Source organism: Lynx rufus, unplaced genomic scaffold, assembly GCF_022079265.1.
Source record: "Lynx rufus isolate CCGP_SWC_20201006 ecotype Redwood Valley unplaced genomic scaffold, mLynRuf1.p SCAF_12, whole genome shotgun sequence".
Lineage (NCBI taxonomy): Eukaryota > Metazoa > Chordata > Mammalia > Carnivora > Felidae > Lynx > Lynx rufus.
The window spans coordinates 4236983-4260862 of NW_025814826.1; the positions used below are offsets into that span (position 1 = coordinate 4236983).

General features: G+C 39.6%; 1 non-coding gene across 1 annotated transcript; it reads right to left on the reverse strand.

Annotated features, from left to right (window-relative positions):
* Positions 1 to 10265: 10265 nt before the first annotated feature.
* Positions 10266 to 10328, reverse strand: LOC124507993 (U7 small nuclear RNA). Its single transcript, XR_006961201.1, has one exon. It is a non-coding gene; the product is annotated as a U7 small nuclear RNA (small nuclear RNA).
* Between the last annotated feature and the right edge of the window lie 13552 nt (positions 10329 to 23880).

Below are 23880 nucleotides of genomic sequence, written 5' to 3' on the forward strand. Positions count from 1 at the left end.
AAAAAACACAGTATCTGTGAAGTGCCACAAAGCAAAACACAATAAAATGAGGTATGCATGTATATCTAGCACCTGCACCCACAGCTTCTGTTTCAAAAACCATTTCCAATAAATGGACCCAGAACTCCTTGTAGAAGTGATCGCATCCAGGGCTGGGCCATGGAAGGTCAAAAGGCCTGGGACATTTTATGGGGTCAGAAAATAGGGCAGTGTTCACAAAATTATGGAGGCTTTTCCAAGGACTCAGGATGTGGAATAATTTGATAAACAACAACAAGAAAATGACAGTAGTATTAGATTGTATCCCAAAGCCCAAATAAATGTCAGTCTATGTTGAATTAAAGATGTGATGAAAGGAAGGAGGGAAGGAAGGAAGGAAGGAAGGAAGGAGAGAGGGAGGGAGTTAGGGAGGAGGGACATTTCTTCTTTTCGAAAGAATTCTAATTAATAAATATGGAAAGTATGAGGGAAATAAAGATCATCATCTTTCAGAGGAACAAGATATTTACAGACTTTCAAAGTATTTTCCCCACAAAATCTATTAACTACAAAGGGAAAATAGTTATTTTCTACCTGAGAAATTCACATTAGCAAACACCACCTTATGTAAGTAACCGTGGGTAATATGAATTACCCATAATGTGAATTATGGATAGCAAGTACCCCTGATAGATGTGCTGATAACGTATCACATCTTTTTTTGTGGTATTCTTCTCGATAATGCTGGACTTCAACTTAATCAAGAGGAAATATCAGATGAACCCAAGTTGAGGAATATTCTGCACAGTAATTGACTGGTACTATTCAAAAGGGTCAAAAGCATCAAAGTGCAATGGACAGACTCCTCCCCACTCTCACTCACCCAGTGACCAGAAATCCCTGGAGCCTATGAAGATGTTAAGTTGTGTGGAGAAAGGAACTTTGCAGGTATAAAATTGTGAGGTGGCCCACCTGAAGATGGTGAGACGGCCCTCAATTATATGGGTGGGCCCAGTCTAACTGTGTGAATCCTTCAAAAAACAAAAGTTTGTCCAGTGTCAGAGATATGTAACCACAGGAGGGGGCGACAGAAACGTCTTGTGCGAGGACTTGATGTACTGTTGAGGTCCCTGAGCTGCAGGGCCGTGTGCAAGGACCAGAAAGGGTCCTCTTGGAACTGAGAATGGCCCCAGGCAGAAAGACAGCAAACAGGGGCCTTCATCCTACAATCCACAAGGAGCTGGATTTTGACAACGTGAATGAACTCAGAGGTGCATTCTTCCTGGAACCTCTCAGTGAGAGCTGAGCCACACTAATACCTTGATTTCTGCCACGTGAAACCTACAGTAGAAGAATCAGTGGAGACAACGAATCTGCACGAGGGTAAAACAACAAGTCTGTGTTGTTTGAAGGTGTTAAGTTTGTTGTAGTTTCTAACAGCAGCAATAGAAAGTTAATACAGCCCAGGGTCCCAGAGTGGGAGACACTAGGGGACAGGAAAACTACAGGCGATGTGGGACCCTGAACAGAAGAGCACATTGGTAGAAGGAAAGGAGAAACCAAAATTAAGTCTGGACTTTAGATGACAGTGTCCTATCAATGTTAGGTGTCTTGGCTTATTTGTGTGAAAAGCTAACAGAGTTGTTCTGTACTGTTTCCCAACATTACTGTAGGTCGAAAATTATTTAAAACTGGAAATGCAACAAAAAAAAATATTCCCAGTTCTACAGCCTTTCTTCAAACATCCCTGACTACTGAATCCCTTTCTACCTGTGAGCTCCCTACATTTGCATTTCTATGTCACATGACAACCATTGAGATTCTCATGCAGTTTCTCCTCTTAGTAAAATAGCACGATTGCCTCCATTGAAAACAGGAATGGTGATTTGAAGGCTCTGCTCTTTGTACCTGCTTCCTCTTCAGCACAGCCTTGCTAATAATGCAAGCTTCCACACATATGGCTTTTATTTTGATGTCAAGGACTGTCATTTGTGAAACAGGTTTAAAACATCTATATCTCCTTAAAGGGAGATGTAGATAATGTACCTATTGCTATGTTGGTAATAAGATCCCTGTGGGTATAATTGTTTATGGCAAAGAAAACATCAGAAGTTTTTAAACAGTTAAGCATAGATTGTGGTCATTTATTTGCAGGCTTTCAGTATCAGAACATTTTTAGTCCAGATTTGCTAAGATTTTCCTAATCAGTTAGTATTTATTCAATCCGTAAAATTTATTTAATATCATGTATTCAGTGCCTACTATTTACCTCAGATTCCAAAAAGAATCAATTTAAGGAATGCTACAATACAAATTAATTGATTATTTGAGGATGAGGCTTAAGTAAACAAGTAAATTGTTCATGTTATACAGTAACGTTTTTTGAAGTTTTGATGGTTTTTCTTTCCATAATGCGAGTTTTTAAAAATTTTTTTTAACATTTATTTATTTTTGAGAGACAGAGACAGAGCGTGAGCGGGGGAGGGGCAGAGAGCGAGAAGGAGACAGAATCTGAAGCCTCCTGTAGGCTCTGAGCAAGCTGTCAGCACAGAGCCTGATGCGGGGCTCAAACCCACAAAATGTGAGATCATGACCTGAGCTGAAGTCAGATGCTCAACCGACTGAGCCACCCAGCCCCCCCCCCATATTGCGAGTTTTAATTCAAATATTTACCGACTGTACTTAAGAAGTTATACCCTACAGATCCTTGCAAGCTCCAAGGCTGAGATCAGATGACAATGACGAGCACAGAGACTCAACTAGGGGACCTGAGAGTTTAGAGCACATGAGCAACACTACATCCAGGTGCATGCTCTCCAGCAGCACAGAATTGTTAAGATCAGGGATCCAAAATTAATAAGAACATGGCCCCTTCCTTTAAATGCTTTGAAGCCTAGTGAGGAGACATACAAGTTGGAAATTCATTACATTACAACGTGATAAGTATTGTGATAATGATTCATTAAGATAAACTATTGGGACTACATCAAAATCAAAAGCTTCTGCACAGTGAAGGATACAATCAGTGTAACAAAGGCAACCTTTGAAATGGGAGAAGGTATTTGCAAACGACAAATCTGATAAAGGTTAGTATCCAAACTATATAAAAAAAACTTATAAAATTATAGACTTTTTTTTTGCTGCTTAATTTTTTTTTCTTTATCACTCTATTTCGCCAACTTAATTACAATATGTCTTAGTGTGGTCTACTTTTTTTTTTCTTTTTTTAATTTAGATTTGAGTTCTTTGTGCCTCCTGGATCTGGGTATCTGTCTCATTCCCCTGATTAGGAAAGTTTTCAGCTGTTATTTCTTCAAATAAATTTTCTTTCCCTGTTTCTCTCTCTTCTTTGGGACTCCTACAGCACAAACGTTGTTACCTTTGATGGCATCACTGAGTTCCCTCAGTCTATTCTTGTTTTGCAAATTTTTCTTTCTTTCTTTCCTTCAGCTTGATTACTTTCCATTCCTCTGTCTTCCACCTCACTAATTCATTCCTCTGATTCTTCCCTCCTGCTGTTCATTCTGTCAAGTGTGTTTCTCACTTTACTAGTTGAGCCCTTTATCTCTGCTATGTTATTCCAGGTCTCACTCATGTTTTCTCATGTCCAATGAGTATCCTGATGATCATTGCTTTTAATTCTCTACCTGGAATGTTCCTTTTATCTGTTTTGCTTAGATCTCTGGCCATAGCTTTGCCCTATTCTTTCATTTGGGATAAATTTCTCCGTCTCCTCATTTTGTCTGCCTCTCTGTTGTCTGTTTTTCTGTGTTAAAAAAGTCAGCTATATCTTCTGCTTTTGAAAGTTCTGGTGAGTTTATGAAGAAGAGGTCCTGGGTGCCCTGGAGTGCAGTGATCCCTGTTCACCAGAGCCTAGCACCTCAGGAGAGCATCCTGTGTGTGTTGCTGATGCCCTGCTGTTGTGTCTGAGTCACTTTTCTTTTCATCTGCAGTGATTCTGTCTGTTGTGGCCTGTGCTTCCTTTCTGCCAGGCCGGCTCTAAGGGGCATGTCTGCCAGGGAACGTGGGGGCAGAATAGCAGTGTTAGCAAAATTTGCTAACTGGGCCACTAGTCCTCTACCAGATCCCCCGAAGCGTGATGGTGCCTGGTTCCTGTGCACTGGGGTTGGCCGGGGGTGCAAGGCTGGGCACAGTGTGTGACCCTGGCAGGGGGGGCATGGTTGGGTCTGGAGCACCAGGGCCCCTAGGAGCATGGCTTGCTACAGAGCCTGGGGGTGTGTGGCTAGTCTCAACATGAAATGGTGGTGGGGGGCACACATGTGGCTTTAACAAATTTGCCCTGAGCCCAGGGCTAAGGCTTGGTGTGGCAAGTCCTCGGAAAAATTCATGCACATGGCACATAACCCTTTGCTAGCTCATTAGGTAGCAAGTCATCTGTGCAGGGCTGCTTCTCACAGGTGGCTCCGTGTTTATGCTGGCAGTTGGGGGAGGAAAGGGGTATCTGACAGCTCCCTCATTTCCAGAGAAGTCCCCCAACATCCTCTGAAATCAGTATAAACAGATTTTTCTCCTGTCTGTGTAAGCTGTTTTTACGTTGCCTCTGTGTGCAGGCTGCTATCTCTTTAAGGGCAGACGCCCTGCTACCACTCACCCTCCAGGCCCACCCAGTGCTGAGTCAGCTGGCTTTTAAAGCTCCAGGCTCCAAGTGCCTCTTGGTTTCACAAATTCACAGACTTCAGCCTCTCCTAGTTTTAAAGCCAAGTGTTATGGGGATTGGTGTTCCCAGCCTGAGCTTCCTGGTGCGCGGGTCCTTTCTGTGCACACAGCTCCCTTCTTCCTGCAGGCAGCCTCCCTCCGCCTTTCAGACCTTCCTCACCTTTCAGATGCAGCTTCTTCCCTATAATTAGTGGTGGGGTTGGTTCTGCTAGTTTTCAGAACGTTCTTCGGTTTATTGACTTGGATGTGGGTAGTATCTAGTCATAAATGTTGGACAGGGAGACTTCAACGTCCTCCTACTCTGCCGTCTTCCTCTGGGGGAGCAAAACAGTCAAAGTGTAGAAGCATAGACATCACAATGTAGAAAAAACTTACATCGGAAAGAATAAATTAGGATAGAAACAAATAGAAACTTGTTTGCTTTAATGTGTTCATCCATCGATTTCATCCAACAACATCCAACAAATTAATTATCTGTTAAGATTTGGATACTGTAGCTGGAAAAAGATAAACTAAGAGTAAACCAATAGGAAATAACATGCTGAAAGGCCTTAAGTGTGTATTTGCATCTCCTGTGTATACACACTGATTTACATTTAATTGTCTCATTCAAGCCTCATAGTTTACTCACTTATTTCTTCAATATGTCTTCAACTCATCTTCTAGGACATCTTAAATTCTGTATATAAACACTGTTCTACATGTGGCAGCCGTCTCTAGTACTCCTGTGTCCTTTGGGTGCCAGACTTGCTCCAGTCTACACAGCAGGTGGGCCATCTACACGGCAGGTGGGCCATCACATTTTCCACATCCTATGTTCCATGTCCTCTTACCTTTCTACCACAGGACAGACCCATTGCCCATCCTGATCAATCATCATACCCAAATTCCTCCTACCCCACTAGCGTGACCAGTACTCTGGTAACAGATTGACTGGAATTTTTTTCTGAATTATTTAATAGCATTCAAAGAAGAAGTACCTTTTTTCCTATAAAGGTATTTTTGTTTGCATGTGGGTCTTCAATATTCACTTTCTCCTCCAAACACACAAGCACACTTACACACACACACACACACACACACACACACACGCAATCATACCTCAAGGATTTTTGAGACATTGAAATATGTTTGAAATCAGGGCCACTACTGAAATGTTCCAGTCATCTGAAGATTAATAATGCAGACCCTTTTTGACAGTTATTTTAGGTTTTGGTATTTTCAAGCATCCAAAAGTTCTAATTTATACAATGAAACATCTTTTCATTTCATATTTGTTTCTAGTCATTTTAAAATGTAAATTATTATCTGTGCTGTGAAACAGAAATAGTTTTGTTTTGTTTTTGTTTTTATTCATGAACATATCAGCATACTGTATTAGTTATTATTTCTGCCTATTTATAAGTGAAGGGTGATATCTAAATAATTTCTTCACCAAAGGGATTAGACTGACCATTAGTAATATTAATAAAATATAAGAAAAGTAAAAAGACATAAATAAATTGCAATGGAAAAAAATAGGGAACTGAGATGAAGTCTAGGGTAAGGTTAGTATAGATAAATGAATAAACACAAAAAATTGCATCACTGGAGGCTCAAAATTCAGCTCCAAGCTTGTGAAACTCTGAAACACTGAGGTAAACAAAATAGTGTGATATTATAATTCTTAACTTTACACATGACTTGTTGTCAGTAATATTAATTTGTGAACTAAATCACTGTGGGGTTATATAAGCATATATTTATTTGTCCTGATCTATTTTATTTATTGTTATTATTATTACTTAAAATTAAATGTAAGCACCTACCTTGAATTTGACAATTGATTTCTAGAAAACAAATGGGGCATATAAATTACTCAGGAAGAAGATTTTTCTTCTTTTGGAAAGGGAGTTATATCAAGTGATGTAACAGAAAATGAAATTATTGTGATTTCAACTTGTCAAGAGAAGAAAAGTTTTATTTAAAACTTTTATCCTCAGGACAACTGACTGAAGCAGCAAATGCTGTTTTGTGTTTATATGTCATTTGTCCATATTTGACTATAATTAGCACACTTCCTGACAAGTAGAAACAGATTAAGACAAAGGGTAAATGTCAGACAGAAATACAGCAGTAATCAGATCAGGTAAAATAATATACAACAAAAAAGGGCAAATGCTTTTTTTAAAAATAAAAACAGGATTTGAAGTCAATTTACTTTAAAAAAGTCATACAGAGGACAGATTCCATATGTTTTCACTCCTATGTGGATCCTGAGAAACTTAACAGAAGACCACGGGGGAGTGGAAGGAAAAAAAAGTGGTTAGAGAGGGAGAGAGCCAAAACATAAGAGACTCCTAAAAACTGAGAACAAACTGAGGGTTTATGGGGGGTGGGAGGGAGGGGCGGGTGGGTGATGGGTATCCAGGAGGGCACCTGTTGGGATGAGCACTGGGTGTTGTACGGAAACCAATTTGACAATAAATTTCATATTAAAAAAAGTAAAAAATAACAAATAAAAAAATCTCAAACCTACTTTAAAACATAGTTTTATTTCTGATGCTAGTAATAGCAAGAGTGATTAGCTGGCATTTGATGGATGCTTGACATGTTTTACAAGCTTTATCTGAATAACGAGACTGTGACGTAAATCTTCTAATATCCCTGATTTTACCAACACTTACTGATTGATAAGGATACAGAAGCAGAGAAGCATTGAAAACTTGTGGGGAGTCATATACCTAAAAAAAAACAGAATGGTCAGTGGAACCCAGGTCTGTCAGATTTGGGAGTCCCTACCCCGCTCGACTTCTCAGACTGACTCCCAGGGGTTTGGTTGGTTTATTCACTCTGAGGCATAGAATACTTTAAAGAAGAACAAGAATTTGGCCATTTTATCACTTTAGTTAAGGTTAACATAGTGCTTAAAAGAAATGGAGAGATCAGGTTATAAAATCACACTCAGTATCAGATATTTGTGCATGACTCTAATGTTGCTATAATATCATCCACGGGACAGTGCTGTCACGTGCTTGTAACTGATCTTGCAAAAACAGCCGTTGGGAAGCAAGTCTTACAATCATTGATTTAATTTTAATTTCTATTATGCGGTTATCAAAATTTTTAATGGAAATACAAAGAATAGTTTCTGATGTAACCCACTTATGAAAAGTTACTCGTGATTAAATGGAGCCAATTTAAAAATTAGGGATCATTCTGAAGGTAAATATGCAGTATTTTCAAGACAGAGGTCAACAGGGAATATTACATCAACTCATATTACTCAGTGATGATGACTAAACACTCAGAAAGAATGCCTGTCTTAGTCCATTTGGGATGCCAGAGCAGTGGGTAGCTTGTAAAGAACACAAATTTATTTATCACGGTTCTGGAGGCTGGAAGTCCAAGATCGGGGTGCCTCCATGGTCAGGGAAGGGCCCAGGTCGCAGACTTCTGGCTGCATGCCCACGTGGGAGATCTCATGGTTCTACCTTCATTACTGAGGCACCCCCGCCAAAGGCCATAATTCCTAACACTCAGCAGGCTGCAATTTCAACATTTGAATGTCGAGGAAACCCAAACGTTCAGACTATAGCGATCCACATTTGGAAGTGGCAGAGAAGATAATTTCTTGACATAATATAATCTTTAAGTATCCATTTAAACTAATCAATAAAGTATACATATTACTCTTCGTCTAATGTGATGTTCTTTCCGGTATGGTATCTTTTCCCTGTATGTCTGGGTTTTCAATTCATGCATGAAGAAACAAAGGGATTTTTTTCCATGTCTAGCATTCCATACCCCATGAAGGCTCTCCTTATGCCTTCCCTTCCTGTGATAGGGAGAATTCCAGGATTGCCCCCAAGATTGCTGCCTGTGGCATGTACTCTCCATAACATTCTTTCCCCTTGAGTGTGAGCAGAACTATGACTGTGACGGGATATCACGCTCACGACTAGGTTACTATTTTGTTGACTTTGCGTTAGTCAAAAGGGAGATTATGCAGGCAGTGCTGCCCTAATTAGAAGATACTGGGTTGGGGCGCCTGGGGGGCTCAGTCGGTTAAGCATCTAACTTCAGCTCAGGTCATGATCTCCTGGTTCGTGAGTTTGAGCCCCATGTCAGGCTCTGCGCTGACAGCTCAGAGCCTGGAGCCTGCTTCAGATTCTGTCTCCCTCTCTCTCTGCCCCACCCCCACTTGAGCTCTGTCTCTCTCTGTCTCTCACAAATTAATAAACGTCAAAAATTTTTGAAAGAAAAAGAAAAAAGAAAAAAGATACTGGGTCTTCCTGAAGTCAGATGCACGACAGGGTGCATGGATTGGCCTTTCAGAACTAAGGGCAGTCCCTGGCCAAGAGCTAACAAGACGATGGGATTTGGGCCCTCCAGGCACAAGGAAATAATTTCTCCAGCAACCTGAGGGATCTTGGAAGTAGATCCTTCTCTAGTTGGGCCTCCGGAGGAAGGCATAGTCATCTGGTGCCTTGAGGCCTTGAGCAGAGGACCCACTCCTACTGTGTAATGTGCTGGACCCCTAACCCACAGAAACTAAGAAACGGTGTGTGTGCTATTTTAAGGTACTTAGTGTATGGTAATTTGTTACACAGCATTAGAAAGTTTGGTCTTTATATTACTCATGGTCATCTCATGCTGACAAAATGTATTCTTCCTGTTAAAAAAGAAAGCATCCACAAGCACTCTATGAGTAATTTACTTCTGATTTCATTTCTTAGGTAACCAGTAGCTGCTTTGTCTTTCTATTATCTCTTGGTAGGCTATTAGCCACCTTTAGCCTGTCTGAAGAGTGAATTAATATCCCTTAGAAAAAGTTCTCTTTGGCTGAGCTTTGCTATTTTACAGGTTTCTGGTGGAATGAATCCCATTACTTTCAATCACCCAGTGTACAATTGAGCTTGTATATGTATATATAATCTTATACATCCAAGGTTTCCATAATGTTTGTGACGAGCATTTCTGGAGTTGACAACGATTCTACCGAGGATTGTGCAGAAATGCTTATCTTTGAAAAAAAAATTTTTTTTTCAACGTTTATTTTATTTTTGGGACAGAGAGAGACAGAGCATGAACGGGGGAGGGGCAGAGAGAGAGGGAGACACAGAATCGGAAGCAGGCTCCAGGCTCCGAGCCATCAGCCCAGAGCCCGACGCGGGGCTCGAACTCCCGGACCGCGAGATCGTGACCTGGCCGAAGTCGGACGCTTAACCGACTGCGCCACCCAGGCGCCCCAGAAATGCTTATCTTTGAATTACCAGTAGTGGCTTCCGGGTTTTGGAGAATCGACCCTGTGTCAGATGCAATTCTTATTCTTCAAGGAACCCTATGAGGCGGTTAGGGTATGAGTACTTCGTTCAACAATACTCAGCTAGGAAAAGGCTGTGTCCATTGGATCCCACATGTGGCTAATTCCATCACCTTGTGTCTGTTCAGTTCTCTAAATAAGCAGCACGGAATAAGATAATAAAATGAGGGTTATATAATTTGTCACCTAAAAGTGGAAAAAGTCCTCTGATATTTATTGGAATCTAGAAAAGATTTGTTTTCACTACTTATTTTTTATTTTTATTTTTTTAATTTTTTATTTTTTCATGGCCGGGGGTGGGGGGGCGGGAGTCTTCCAGTAAGAACGGAGAACCTGCTAGACAAATTCTAAAAGAGCTGTAACACTTCACTACTTATTTTTTCAAAGGCTCAAACTACAAGTCAGTAATTAAAAGAAATATTTAGACTTTGACATTGAATGCTTTTGTTCACATCACTATGAGTGAGGACTGAAAAGTGTTTTCTATGCACACATGTTTTTGGTCTCAAGCTTTTGAATCATATCTGGAAAAAAGATCAGACAGAAAATAAAAGCTATGGATTCTCAAAAGTATTACTCATATAAAACTTCTTCTTTAATATACTCATTCTTGCATTCAATTAATATCTAGTTATTAGCTACTTTATTCTTTGCACACTTCTAGGTGTTTGGTATGCATTAAAAATTGTTATCGAATGCAAATTACGTTCCAAGGCCACAGGGCTGTTTGTTTTTCTCTATCTTACACATTTGTACCCTTGTTGCTCAAAAACTTATTATGGTTTTAGCTATAATTAAGTTTTAATAATGAGTTTATGTTATTTTCAGTGAGGGTTCTGATTTCCTGAAATGTATCCATTCATAATTCATCTGGCCTTATTTAAATGTCATTTAAAAAATGACTTCCAACAAAATAGACACAGTTTTTGTGACACCCGATAACATTTTTTTTCATTATTTAATTCATATTGTCCTCTTAGTTTGAAATTACATGAGACCAAAAGCCTTCATGCTAACATCCTTACCATCATTATCTGCTACGGCCCACATACAAGTTCTACCAATATTCTCTGGGGTGAGGTTCTCTTTTGTCCTAAATGAACATGTTGCTAAGCAGCTCACATCTAACCTCTCCCATTTGTATGTATGTTCTTGAAAATTCTTTGAACCAAAGACAAGCGTAACAGAGACAATGGTGGTCATATTTAGTGAGTCGATCCCAAAGTGTGTTTTTATTTAATTTATATTAACCAATGACACGCACACAATAAACATTAAAAATAGTATAAATGTATGAGATTTCTGTTCTTTCAACCTCAAAGACTATTTTAGTACTAAGTATACTGCTTGTTATTTAATTTATTTAAAAATGAAGGAAAGATTAAATAGTTAACTCTTCACCCGGGAAGACCACTGAGCCTTTAATGCTCACACAGCATTACACAAATATCTTTGTGTAGTGTCTATAATAAAATCTTCTGACATCTCGACACTGTTGACGTTAATTTCACCAGAACATTTGTTTTGAAGCAACAACGACAACAACAAAACCCAAAAAAGAGCGAAGTCTTGAATACTTATCACATCCCAGATCCAGCTGTGTACCTTCACATACGTTTGCTTTTCTGCTCTTTAAGAGATTTAATCAAAAGGTGAGTCGTTTGCATGTTTGGTGTTAGATTGAGATGTCTTGACATGGGGATACAAAGGTTGCAGTCATCGCCCTTCTTCAAGGTTAACTTGAACATCTGTCTCCAATCCAGCCTTTTCACTATCTAAATGCTCCTCTAAGAGGGAGAAATCACTAAGCCTAGATTTGCAAATGTCAGACTAACGCACATGGTGGTTTGCTGAAAATAGTACAGTGAAGGCATTTTTTATTATATATTTTATGTCACATCACCCTTCTGATCTAAGGACAGGGTATTGTGTAGCTGCTATACTCCTTTCCAAAATTCAGACCTTTCCAAAGTTTATGGTATACTGAAAAATTGGTGGAGTGATACACTCACCCTAACGAGAAATCGATGATGTCATGTGAAAATAATGGATGGACATCATTTACAGAGCTAGATCTCTTTGTTTTATATTTTTCCTTATCGCCATCGGTCTTAAGTACCTTCCCAAATTCATACATTAACAGCATTTAAGGAAAGGAAATTAATAAATAAATCTTGTCTTTGCTTTCTACATTTATACGCTGGAGAGATTTCATTCTGGATCTTGGCATTACGTGTCATTTACGTGCTAATTCTCTGAGTTTTATCTGCAGGCCAGTCACCTCTCCGGCATTCTAGACTCCTCTGTGCAATATCCTATTAGACATTTCTCTTTGATTGCCTATCTTTATGAAAGAGTCACATGTTAGTTAATAGACCTTAGAATTAGGCGAATTCAGGTGAGAAAATGAGCACTTGCCTAGCCGGGCAGCAACATACAAATCATACTTCACATTAAGTATTTGTTCAGCTTTTGGGAGCGGCTGTATTTGTGGTCACTTACACATATTCAGGCTAACATATTCTGACAGGGGCCCAGAAGCTAGTCTCTCAGACTTGAATTATGCTCTTTTAGCTTGATTATAACTGATCTGTGAGAAAACAGGGTAAAAGAATACAAAGTAAAAAGTTTTTTTTTTTCCTTTATATTCTCTCAGCGCAAATATTATTATCCTAACTAGACTTTCTAATGTCTCCCTCTCAAACCACTATCATCCCCAATGTTAGAAAATCACAGTCACGCAAAATTGGAGCTTTGCTTATGTGCTTAAGTGTCACATTTATAAAGGAAGCATGGACAGTTGTTCAGAAGCTTGGAGAGAATTTTGTTTTTGTCCGAATCATCCAGGAGACTACTCATTGAGGACTGGAAGGAGACACAACTCGAATTTTATCAGGAAGAGCAGCGCGAGCAAGACAAGACAAGAGACCAAAAGTCTGCTGGCTCTGGAGCCTTCATTATTTCATACCTCTCCACTGCCCAGGTGACAGTAACCTCATGCTGGGTGAAACTCATCATGTTTAATACCAAGTCTAGGGACCGGGGGACTGCCACGTTAAAGAGCCTACGCAAAGAGTGTGAGGAGCCAGCTACTTAAGACGTTCGCAAGTCAAGAGGTCCAAACACCATCTTGTTCATTTTGCTGAAGACTGTCAGTTCAAAAGACAGGGCTTTCGAACACTGGCCTAGGCAGCTAAGTAATCAGGCGCCTGCCTGGGAAATAAAACTCATAGTAGTCAAGCTCTCATGTCTTCCATTGGACGAGCTCAGGCTTCCTCAGCCTCGGGAGTGCTCCCAGTGCTCGGCCGCATCGTAGGCTTGGTAGGCCCTTTGGTCTTCACGAGCAGCTCTCTGACTCTGGAGCTTTCCTGAAAAGCACATGGGACCACAGCCCATGCCAGAGTTTCCCATCAAGTCATTGTAGCTTCACGCCGTGGCATCTCGGCCCTCCCAACCGCATGTTCTTCCCCTCCCGTCCATTACAGAAGGCGCACATCAGTCGCATCAGGCCAGACGGGACGGCAGGAGAACACACGGCCGAGACTTTCTTGCTGTCGTTTCAGTTGGCTCGCCAGAAGGGCCCTGTCCCCACCTCCTGTTTGTCAGAACCCTCCACCTTCGGGGGGACCCACTTTACACTCTTTCCCAGTCAAACTTCCCGTGATGGGCGCAGGGACGATGACCGCCCCTGCAGTTCCAGGCCCCGTAGGTGTGCACTCGCCCGGTGGCCCAATCGTCTTTGCAGCCTCCCTCTGTGCAACCTCTTCAAGAGGTTTCAGGGCTGCAGCTCAAGGCAGTAGCGGCAAGGTTCACCGTGCTGGCATGGTGGCTGGAGCCTTAGGAAGGGCGGGTCTCTCATAGCTGCGGTGACATCCAGCGGTGATACTCAGGGAAAATCACTTTGTCCTGCCAGACTGGGTTTGTTGCTGCAATTGAACAAATAAAGCCCTTGGCATACTCTGTGGACATTTGACAAGTACACAGAGTAGGCTTCCTTGTAGCATTATAACATTTAGCGACTTTATTTTATGCACAGAGCAATTCAAAGCGTAGTATTAAAACCTTTTTTTAAAATTTTCTTTGCAAGTATACATTGCTACATATACTATAAATACGTTGCAAGTATAGAGCAGTATCCCTTACACCCCTCTATTAGCTGAGGGGGAGAAAGATCGTTATAGCTACATATAAAATCACACGCAGGCATGATTCGTTCATCACAGAGCACTACCCAAAAGACATTTGTTTTTTTGATGTTATCAGCCCACTGCCCAATATATTACGTGAACAAAAATGAACCGTCTGCTGCATTATCATAAAGTGTCGGGGACAATGGAAAGGCTTTACCTCGAAGGCTGGCCTGAGTCTTAGGGGAAGGTACGTAAATCAGGTCGGAGTTGACGAGCCCAGGCTGGTTAAGAAAGCTTTCACATGCCTCATGGGGCGCCCGGGTGGCTCAGTCGGTTGAGCGTCCGACTTCGGCCCAGGTCAGGATCTCACGGTTTGTGAGTTTGAGCCCTGCATCAGGTTCTGTGCTGACAGCTCGGAGCCTGGACCCCGTTTCGGATTCTGTGTCTCCCTCTGTCTGTCCCTCCAGTGCTTGCACTCTGTCTCTCGCATTGTCTCAAAAATAAATAAACCTTAAGAAGAAAAATTTTAAAAAAGAAAGCTTTCACATGCCTCAAAATAGGAAGATTCAAATGTCCTGACCTTCTTTGGATGACCGACTGACAAAAGGGTGGTGAGAGATACTATTCTTGCCCTTTATTCTGTCCCCACTCCACTGCAGAAGGGAAATCTTCCATTAGAGTTTAACTCAGTGACTTATTTTTATTCCTTAATTTTGTTTTCACCTCTTTCTCTTCTCAGTGAGGAAGCTGTTTTTTCTTCTCATTTTGCAAAATATTTACTGCTTTTGTGAATGATTTAGGCATCGATTAGATGTCTAGAATTCCCAAAGAACATTCTAGCACCGTTGTGCATCGACACACAGACTCTAATACCGTTTCAGTCAGACTACAAACTGTAGAAGTGAAAGTTTTTTTCAACAAAGAAATAAGCAATTCTTCACAATATATTTTGTATTATTTAAAGTATATAACTTGACCTATAGATAGAAAATGTCATAAATATCATATCCACACAAGAAGTTTTCTAAATGAATCAGTACAGGAGTATAAAGGCATATGTTTCTGTCTTGTGAAGGCCAACAGACTATTTCCCATGAGACTGGGCTGGTACTACCCACGGTGTTGTGGGATATCAACCAGGCCACCCACACACTAGGATCTGAAATGGGGTTTGGCAAGAAAGTAAGAGTAGATAGATGCCTTCCTCTTGGTCACTTGTCATTAATGGAGGCAATTAAACTAATGTGTAGTTTAATAAAACAGAATGCTAATGCATTTAACATTAACAATGACCATTCTCCCTGATACATGAAATGAACACCTGGTAAACTTGATGAGCATGGGTTATCTCTATAGTCAAGCAATATGAAAAGACAACCATTGTTAATTGTTTCTCTGGTGGAAATAAAATGTATCAAAATTAAGCTTTCTTATGCCCTCAAAGTGCTTTTCAATACAACAAAGTGCTTTTCAAAGCAACAAGTATGTTTGGTTTGAAAAATTAATACTCATTTTTCCAAAGTCACAATTTTGAAAACTTAGTTCTTTAAGCTTTTCGGTTCAGCTGATAAATAGTAGTGTAGGTATAAATCTAGCAATATGTAACAATTCATTAATCGGGGTCCTTATTTTATTTATAAAGTTAGTTACCTTTTTAACTGCATTTATAAAATATGTTTAATTTCCTCTTTAAGTACAGAAATTTTATGACTGAAAAAATATGTTTTGTATTTGTACAAATCTTAAAGATTCATCAAACTCTTTATATTTGGTAACACTTAAGTTATTTTAAATATCAAACATGAAGTTATGAAATGGTCAAATTGTATATAATCTTTGTAAGACTTCAGTCAAGTTTTGAAGTATATATTCTAAATTTCACTTAAAATCTGATTTTATTGGGGCGCCTGGGTGGCGCAGTCAGTTAAAGCGTCCGACTTCAGCCAGGTCACGATCTCGCGGTCTGTGAGTTCGAGCCCCGCGTCAGGCTCTGGGCTGATGGCTCAGAGCCTGGAGCCTGTTTCCGATTCTGTGTCTCCCTCTCTCTCTGCCCCTCCCCCGTTCATGCTCTGTCTCTCTCTGTCCCAAAAATAAATATAAACGTTGAAAAAAAAAATCTGATTTTATTATCTAGTAGACTAATTTCTGTTAAAATTTTTAAGTATTTAAAAGGTCAAATTTTCACAGATTTTTTTTAATGTTTGTTGATTTTTGAGAGAGAGAGAGAGAGAGAGAGAGAAAGAGAGAGAGAGAGAGAGAGAGAGACTGAGTGCAAGTGGGGGAGGGGCAGAGAGAGAGGGTGACACAGAATCTGAAGCAGGATCCAGGCTCTGAGCTGACAGCTCAACTCAAGAACCAGGAGGTCCTGACCTGAGCCAAAGTCACACACTCAACCAACTGGGCCACCCAGGAGCCCCAAATTTTCACAGATTCATAAATGCCAAGATATTATTACTGTGACTTTTATTTTTTAAACGCTATATTCAATAATTTAAAATTCTTGAGAAATAACTGACAGTAACTTCTTGGTTAGCTGAACTATGTTTCAGAAATTCTGGCTGAGTTTGGATCCAGAGTTGTAGATATGAAGGTAAATCTCATCAGTGAGACTGTCCTATTAAGTCTTTTGTAGTAGTCATCTTCCATGGACTTCCACATCTAGAATGGGACTGGGCTAGTACCTTGCTGGCCCTAGGCTTTTAGTCTATACAGATACAACTACAACCCACTGTTTGCCCATCTACAAGCGCCCAATTTACTACATTTGCTACATCGATGGTTCTATTTTTGTTCTTAAGATACTTTATTTCCTAATTTTAAAGACATTTGAACCTGACGGAATCCAAAATATAGAATTATTTTGTAGGACCACATGACATTCATGAATAGTGAAATGATATGCTATTGAATGCTATATCTCCTGTGACTTTATGTGACCCTTTTATGACCACTTTTAATATCTACTGAGAAGAAGAAATGCCCAAGACCCCAAATGTTAAATCCTAAGTGATCCCTACAAGAAATATTGGTCATATTGAAGAAACATCATACTGAATTGCTGTATCTTAGTATATAAGAATGTGTTACCAAATTGCTGTGATCTGATCCTTGGTTGAACTGGTCCTAACTTTCAAGAACCCTTTTTTATTAAGGACTCAGTACCCCAGTGCCTCCTCTCTCTTGACCTCAAATCTGGTTCCAACTTGTATTGCTAAGTGGAACCTGAAGGTGAGTTCCTCTTAATCTATAGGAGTTATGTCATAAGCTATGTCGCGTAAACATTCAGACAACATATTGTGTTCTCTAAACACAGAGAAAGCCCAAAAAGATCTACAAACAACACATGAATTATCTATAAATTATTTTAGAAATTCAGTGTCATTCCAGTGAAAACCCCAGAATGTTATAATATATATATAAATGTTTAATGTGTAATATATATAATATAATGTATAATATATATATATACACATATATATATATATACATATATATACATGTTTATTTTTTGAGAGAGAGAGCACAAGCAGGGGAGGGGCAGAGAGAGAAGGCAACACAGAATCTGAAGCAGGCTCCAGGCTCTGAGCTGTCAGCCCAGAGCCCCATGCAAGGCTCAAACTCATAAACCGTGAGATCATGACCTGAGCAGAAGTCGGGCACTTAACTGACTGAGCCACCCAGGTGCCCCAAAAGATTTCTTTTTTAACTGACGTTTTGCGATTTGATTCCAATAGCCATGTAAAAGTGCAAATGCCACGTCAGTATTGTAAGGAACAAAACTGGAGGGCTTAACAATGACAGATCTCAAGATGCAATGCTGTGGTGACTGCCTGCAGGCAGCAGAATGACTTAGCAAACCAAAGCAAGAATAGAAGGACCTTCCTTGGGGCTAGTCAGCGCCTAGGAATCCTGATCAGAGCACCATTCTCGAAGAGCAGGATGGATCCCACTTAAAATGGGGTTGCATGTTGAGACTGATGACATCCACACGCCCCAAAAGGGTATGAGAGGATGTATTACTAACATAACGAAGGCTCTGGCGAGGAGCACAGGAAGCTTCTTGAGCAGATGGTAAGTGGCTTGAGAAGTCAGACAAGGGGGATTGGTTGGGGTCTTTATTATGAGTAGGAGCAGGGCCAGGATAAAGGCTCTTGCCTGCATGCCTTGAAACTCTCACTGACACCAAAGAAGGGAGCACTTCGGTCTTCTCGTCGGCTTTTCTCAGATACAGGACAAAAGGGGAAGAGGGAGAGTTGAGGTTTAAAAGCTCATGTTAGCATGCAAACATCAAAAAATGGAGTCACGCTCTTTATTACAGCTGGAAGGAAAGCAGTTACTGAAATGATAGCAATGGAAACTGCAAACGCAGAGTAAATGTGTGTGCCCCGCAGAGAGACTAGCTGAAATTTAAATTCTCAGATTAGAGATTTCCCTAGAATCAATAGCTTTTAGAAGTGGTATATAGGTGTTTTTCATTGGTTTTTGATTAGATGCAACCTCCAAGTAGCTTACTACCCTGGAAAAAAACAACGCAAACACTGAAAGTTATCAAAAAAAATTGCCCACACCTATGAATCACTCCACCGCCCTGGATTTCTTTCCATCTTTCTATACCCTCATATTTTCTTCATCTCCTGAACTCTCTCCTCTTCCTCTAAGACACCATTCAATATTGAACGCCCTGGGGTATTTATGAACCTCATCCTTCTGTTTTAATCCCTTCTTTCTGGATCAAGGATTCTTAAAACAGAACCCTTGGTCCAAATTCAGCCTGCCACTTACTTTTATATGGCCCATGAGCTGAGAATAGCTTTTACATGTTCAGCGTTTGGGGGCGGGGGGAGAGAATCACATTGCATCATCACTGAAAATAAAATTTCAGTGCCCACAAATGAAGCTTCATTGGAACACAGCGATATTCCTTCATTTCGGTGTCACGTACAGTGTCTCTAAGCCCACTGCCCCAGAGCTGAGGAGCTGCGCCACAGGAGATAGAAGGCCCTCCCCAGAACTCCACCCTGCTTCTGGGCACACTGCAAACAGGCGTTTCCATTCATCCGTGTACGATGCGACGCCAGTTCAAAACGCAAATGTAAGAGTGCTTGGTTCAGATGAGGAATTCCTAGCATTACGCAATTCAGATTTTGAAGCCCTCACAGGGCGTATATGCTTTATTCTTACCCGAACGGTGGAAACACTACACGAAATGAACTCAACAGTTTTATTTCACTGCTTAACATACTCAGTCCTAGCAACGTTCTCTACCTTCAGTGTACTGATGAGTGAGGAATCACGGGGGAAGGAATTCCAGTTAGCTGTGTCTTTCTCTTTCCTTCCACGCCATCATATTTCAGCATAAGCGGGTTGGTGAATACAGGGAAGTGATAGGGTCAAGAAAAGTAAGGGTAGGGCTCCCCAGAATGTCATGGCCTCGAAGCCAGGTCCGGTTTGAACAAGTGTGGCCTCTACGGGCTGTCGGTGTTCCCACATATGTAGTCATCGATGTAACACGTCTGTGTTGTCCTCTGACGCCACTCATGTCCCACGTGGCACGAGTTCACTGCGCCCTCGGGGCGTCACTGACACCATATGCAAACAGGCCAGTGAGGAGAAGTGGACACGCATATTGCATATAGCTCAAGTTCAAAAACATGGAAAGTTCTAGGCTATGACAGCAGTGAACCAAGTGCTGGGCACTTCTAACTGTGGAGTTGTGAACAAACACAGAGGATGCATACCCATGCAGACAGCTTTGCCATTGGATTGTAAGTAATGCCAACTGATGTCTATATGTCATGGTCTGTCAAAAGTTGAAACAAGAACGTAATCTCAACTCCCTTGCCAGTTTGCACCGTGGCTGTGTGTTCCAAGTTCAAACTGTAGTCCTAACATTCATACTTCAATACAAGAGAAATCCATTGAACTGAGCAATTGAGGACCTTCCATTTAACCTTTGCGGGACGTTAATTTTTTTTATTCTTTTATTCTTTTTAATTTTATTTTTTATTTTTTTTTAAATTTACATCCAAATTAGTTAGCATATAGTGTGACAATGATGTCAGGAGTAGATTCCGTAGTGCCCCTTACGGGCACTTTATCCCATCCCCCCTCCCACAACCCCTCCAGAAACCCTCAGTTTGTTCTCCATATTTATGAGCCTCTTCTGTTTTGTCCCCCTCCCTGTTTTTATATTATTTTTGTTTCCCTTCCATTATGTTCATCTGTTGTGTCTCTTAAAGTCCTCATATGAGTGAAGTCATATGATTTTTGTCTTTCGCTGACTGACTTATTTCACGTAGCATAATACCCTGCAGTTCCATCCATGTTGTTGCAAAATGGCAGGGTTTCGTTCTTTTTCATCGCCAAGTAGTATTCCATGTATATACCACATCTTCTGTATTCTTTCATCACTTGATAGACATTTGGGGGTCTTTTCATAATTTGGCTATTGTTGATAGCAGTGCTATAAACATTGGGGTGCATGTGCCTCAGCACTCCTGTATCCTTTGGATAAATTCCTAGTAGCACTATTGCTGAGTCTATTCTTAATTTTTTGAGGAGCTTCCACACTGTTGTCCAGAGCAGCTGCACCAGTTTGCATTCCCACCAACAGTGCAAGAGGGTTCCCCTTTCTCCACATCCTCACCAATATCTACTGTTTTCTGAGTTGTTAATTTTAGCCACTCTGACTGGTGTGACATGGCATTTCATGATCTCATTATGGTTTTCCTTTGTAGTTCCCTGATGACGAGTGATGTTGAGCATTTTTTCATGTGTCTGTTGGCCATCCGGATGTCTTCTTTGGAAAAGTATTTATTCATGTCTTCTGCCCATTTCTTCACTGTATTGACTTTTTGGTGTTGTTTGGTAAGTTCTTTAGATTTTGGATACTAAACCTTTATCCGATGGTCATTTCTGTCTTCCTACGCATTTGTCCATTTCATCAAGTTTTTTTTTTTAATGTGTTGGCCATGTGGTGGCTTATAATATTCCCTTGCAATCTTTATTTTGAATTTTTGCAAACTTTTTAGTGATGCTCCCTCTCTCATTCCTTATTTAAAAATTTGAATCTTCTCTCTTTTTTTTTCTTGGCACTCTACCTAAATATTTACTGATTCTGTTGATCTTCTAAAAAAAAGAGGTTTTGGTTTTATTGATTTTTCTCTATTGTTTTTATATTCTTCATTTCATTCATTTCCACTCTGATCATAATCTTTTTCTTCCTTCTGTTTACTCTGTGTATAACTTTCTCCTCTTTTCTTCTAATCTTGTAGGTAGGAATTTGGATTCTTGATTTGAGGTTTTCTTTTTTAATGTATGTGTCAGAGACATAAATTTTCCTCTAGAACATTATTCTCTACTTACACAGTATTAATTTTGACATGTTATGTTTTCATATTCATTCATCTCAAAGGACTTTTTACTTTTCCTTGTGATTTTTTGACTCGTTGATTATTTAGGACTGCTATATAATTTCCACAAATTTTAGAATTTTCCAAATTCCTTCCTGCTATTTTTTTTCTAATTTAATTATGTTTTAATCATAGTACTTGCTTTGTGTGGTTTCAATCACTTCCAATTTATTGTTGGATATGAACTATTCTGGGAAATGTTAATGTGCACTTAAAAAGAATGTTTTCTACTATTGTGGGTTGTATGTTGCTTACTTACCAGTTAGGTCTCAATGGTTCATTGATATACACTTTTTTCACCTTGCTGTCTTCTGCCTTAGCTGTTTTACCTATAATTGAACATAGGTTTTGAAGTTTCACTACTATTGTATGTATTGTGGTGTATGTATTGAATGTTCTATGTCACTCTTAAATTTTGTCAGGAGTTGCTTTATATATTTTTTGTCTCTCTTGTTGAGTGCTTTTATGTTTGCAATAATTGTATCTTCTTGATGTATTGAGCTTTTAGCATTATACAAGGTGCATCTCTGTTGCTAGTAATGCTTCATAGAAGTTTATTTTCATTAACGTATCCACTCCAGATCTTTTCTGTATGGCATGCCTTCATTCACCCTTTAACTTTCAAACTTTTAGTATTTTCATATATGAACTATGTTTTATACTTGGATTAAGATTTTTCTGTTGTTTTTAATTTATTGTCAATATTTGCTTTTTTATCAGAGTGATTAATTGCTTTGTGGCTAATTGCTGTTATTTAGGATTTACATGTGTATGTTGCTCTCTGTATTCTATACATGTCTTTTTTCCTCAGTTCTTACAAAGAATCCAGTGTGTCATTTCAATTTCCTTGTCTTCCTTTCACTCTCCTTTTAAGTTCTCATAAGGTTGTTTGGGGGAATAACAATTAACATCTTAGCTTAAATTAGTCTGGTTTAGGTCAATACCAACTTAATTTCAGGAATATACAAAAATTTGGTTCTAATATAGCTTTGTTCCTTATTGCCTCATTATTGCTATTATTGTCATGTAAATTTTATCTTTAACAATCAACGCAGATTTAAAGTTATTGCTTTATGCAGTTGTCTTTCATATCAGTTAGGAGAAGAAAAGCGCTACAGACCCAAATGTATTTACATGGTCTTATATTAGCCGTAGCTATCTTTATCAGTGCTTTTTATTTCTTCATGTGGAATTGAGTTGCTTTCTAATGTATTTTTATTTCAGCTTGAAGGACTTCGCTAGTATTTCTTACAGTACAGGTCTAGTCTGCTTTTGTTTACCTCAGATTATTTTAATTTCTTTTTCATTTTTGAAGAATAGTTTTGCTGAAGGTAGAATTCATGCTCTCCTACCTCTTTCACAAGTCACTTTTTAAATATAGAATCAGTTATCACTTTCTGACATTGTTTCAAAAATGAATTCATTTAATAATATACCTCTCTCGGCTCTAATTATTTATCTAAACATAACAAATGATTTGTTACTAATTTCTCACTTTTCTTAAAGATGTTATTACATAGCTAATACCATGTAGATGCATAGGAAAATGTTAACACATTATAGCAATTTATTTCATGGGATTTTAAAATGTTTTAGTAAGATTCCATGGAGAAAGACTAATGTGTCACAAGTAAGAACATATTCTCAGTGAAAATAATGCCCTATCTGACCTGGATATTAATATACCTCTAGGGCCCAAAATAGTATCTGGGCCATAGCAAGTGCTAAAGAAATGCTTTTTGCATTCATGGAAGCTTACTTCTGTTTTAGCCTATGTTAATGTAAAATGGACAAAACTAGTTATAATTACAGATTGATGCCCTCTCAATGCCATAATAAAAGAAACAAAGGAATTAAATCTCTGAAAAGGAGGTGAAAAAGTGACCTTAAATAATTATCTATTGTAGACCCTGCCAATTGCCTCATCAATATCCATTCTTCCTTTCGTGCTTCCTAACTGCCTATAAATTATGTTTGAGTCAGCACCACGCACCTGTCGGTGGTTATGTTTCATGTTCCAGGCCATGATCTGTTAGCAGAAGGCTACTGGACTTCAGGAAAGCACTCAAAGGAGTAAGCTCAACCATCACACATTTATGTATCCTATTCTTGCCTTTTGCATTCCTTACATCTTTCTTTCTTCTAGAGTAGATGCAATGAAATCAGTAAGAAACACAGAAGAAAAGAGCTGCTGATTGGATAGTGGAGTGATAAGGGAATTCTAGAAGGACTGAGTCCCAGCGACATTTATGGGGCATCAAACGGTCACATGGAGCCCTGAGTTATTCACCTTCAGAAATCTTGTTATGGGAGAGAAGAGCAAGAAAACGGTCTTCTTTGATTCTACCACTGTACTCGGGTTTCTTAACAATCAGCA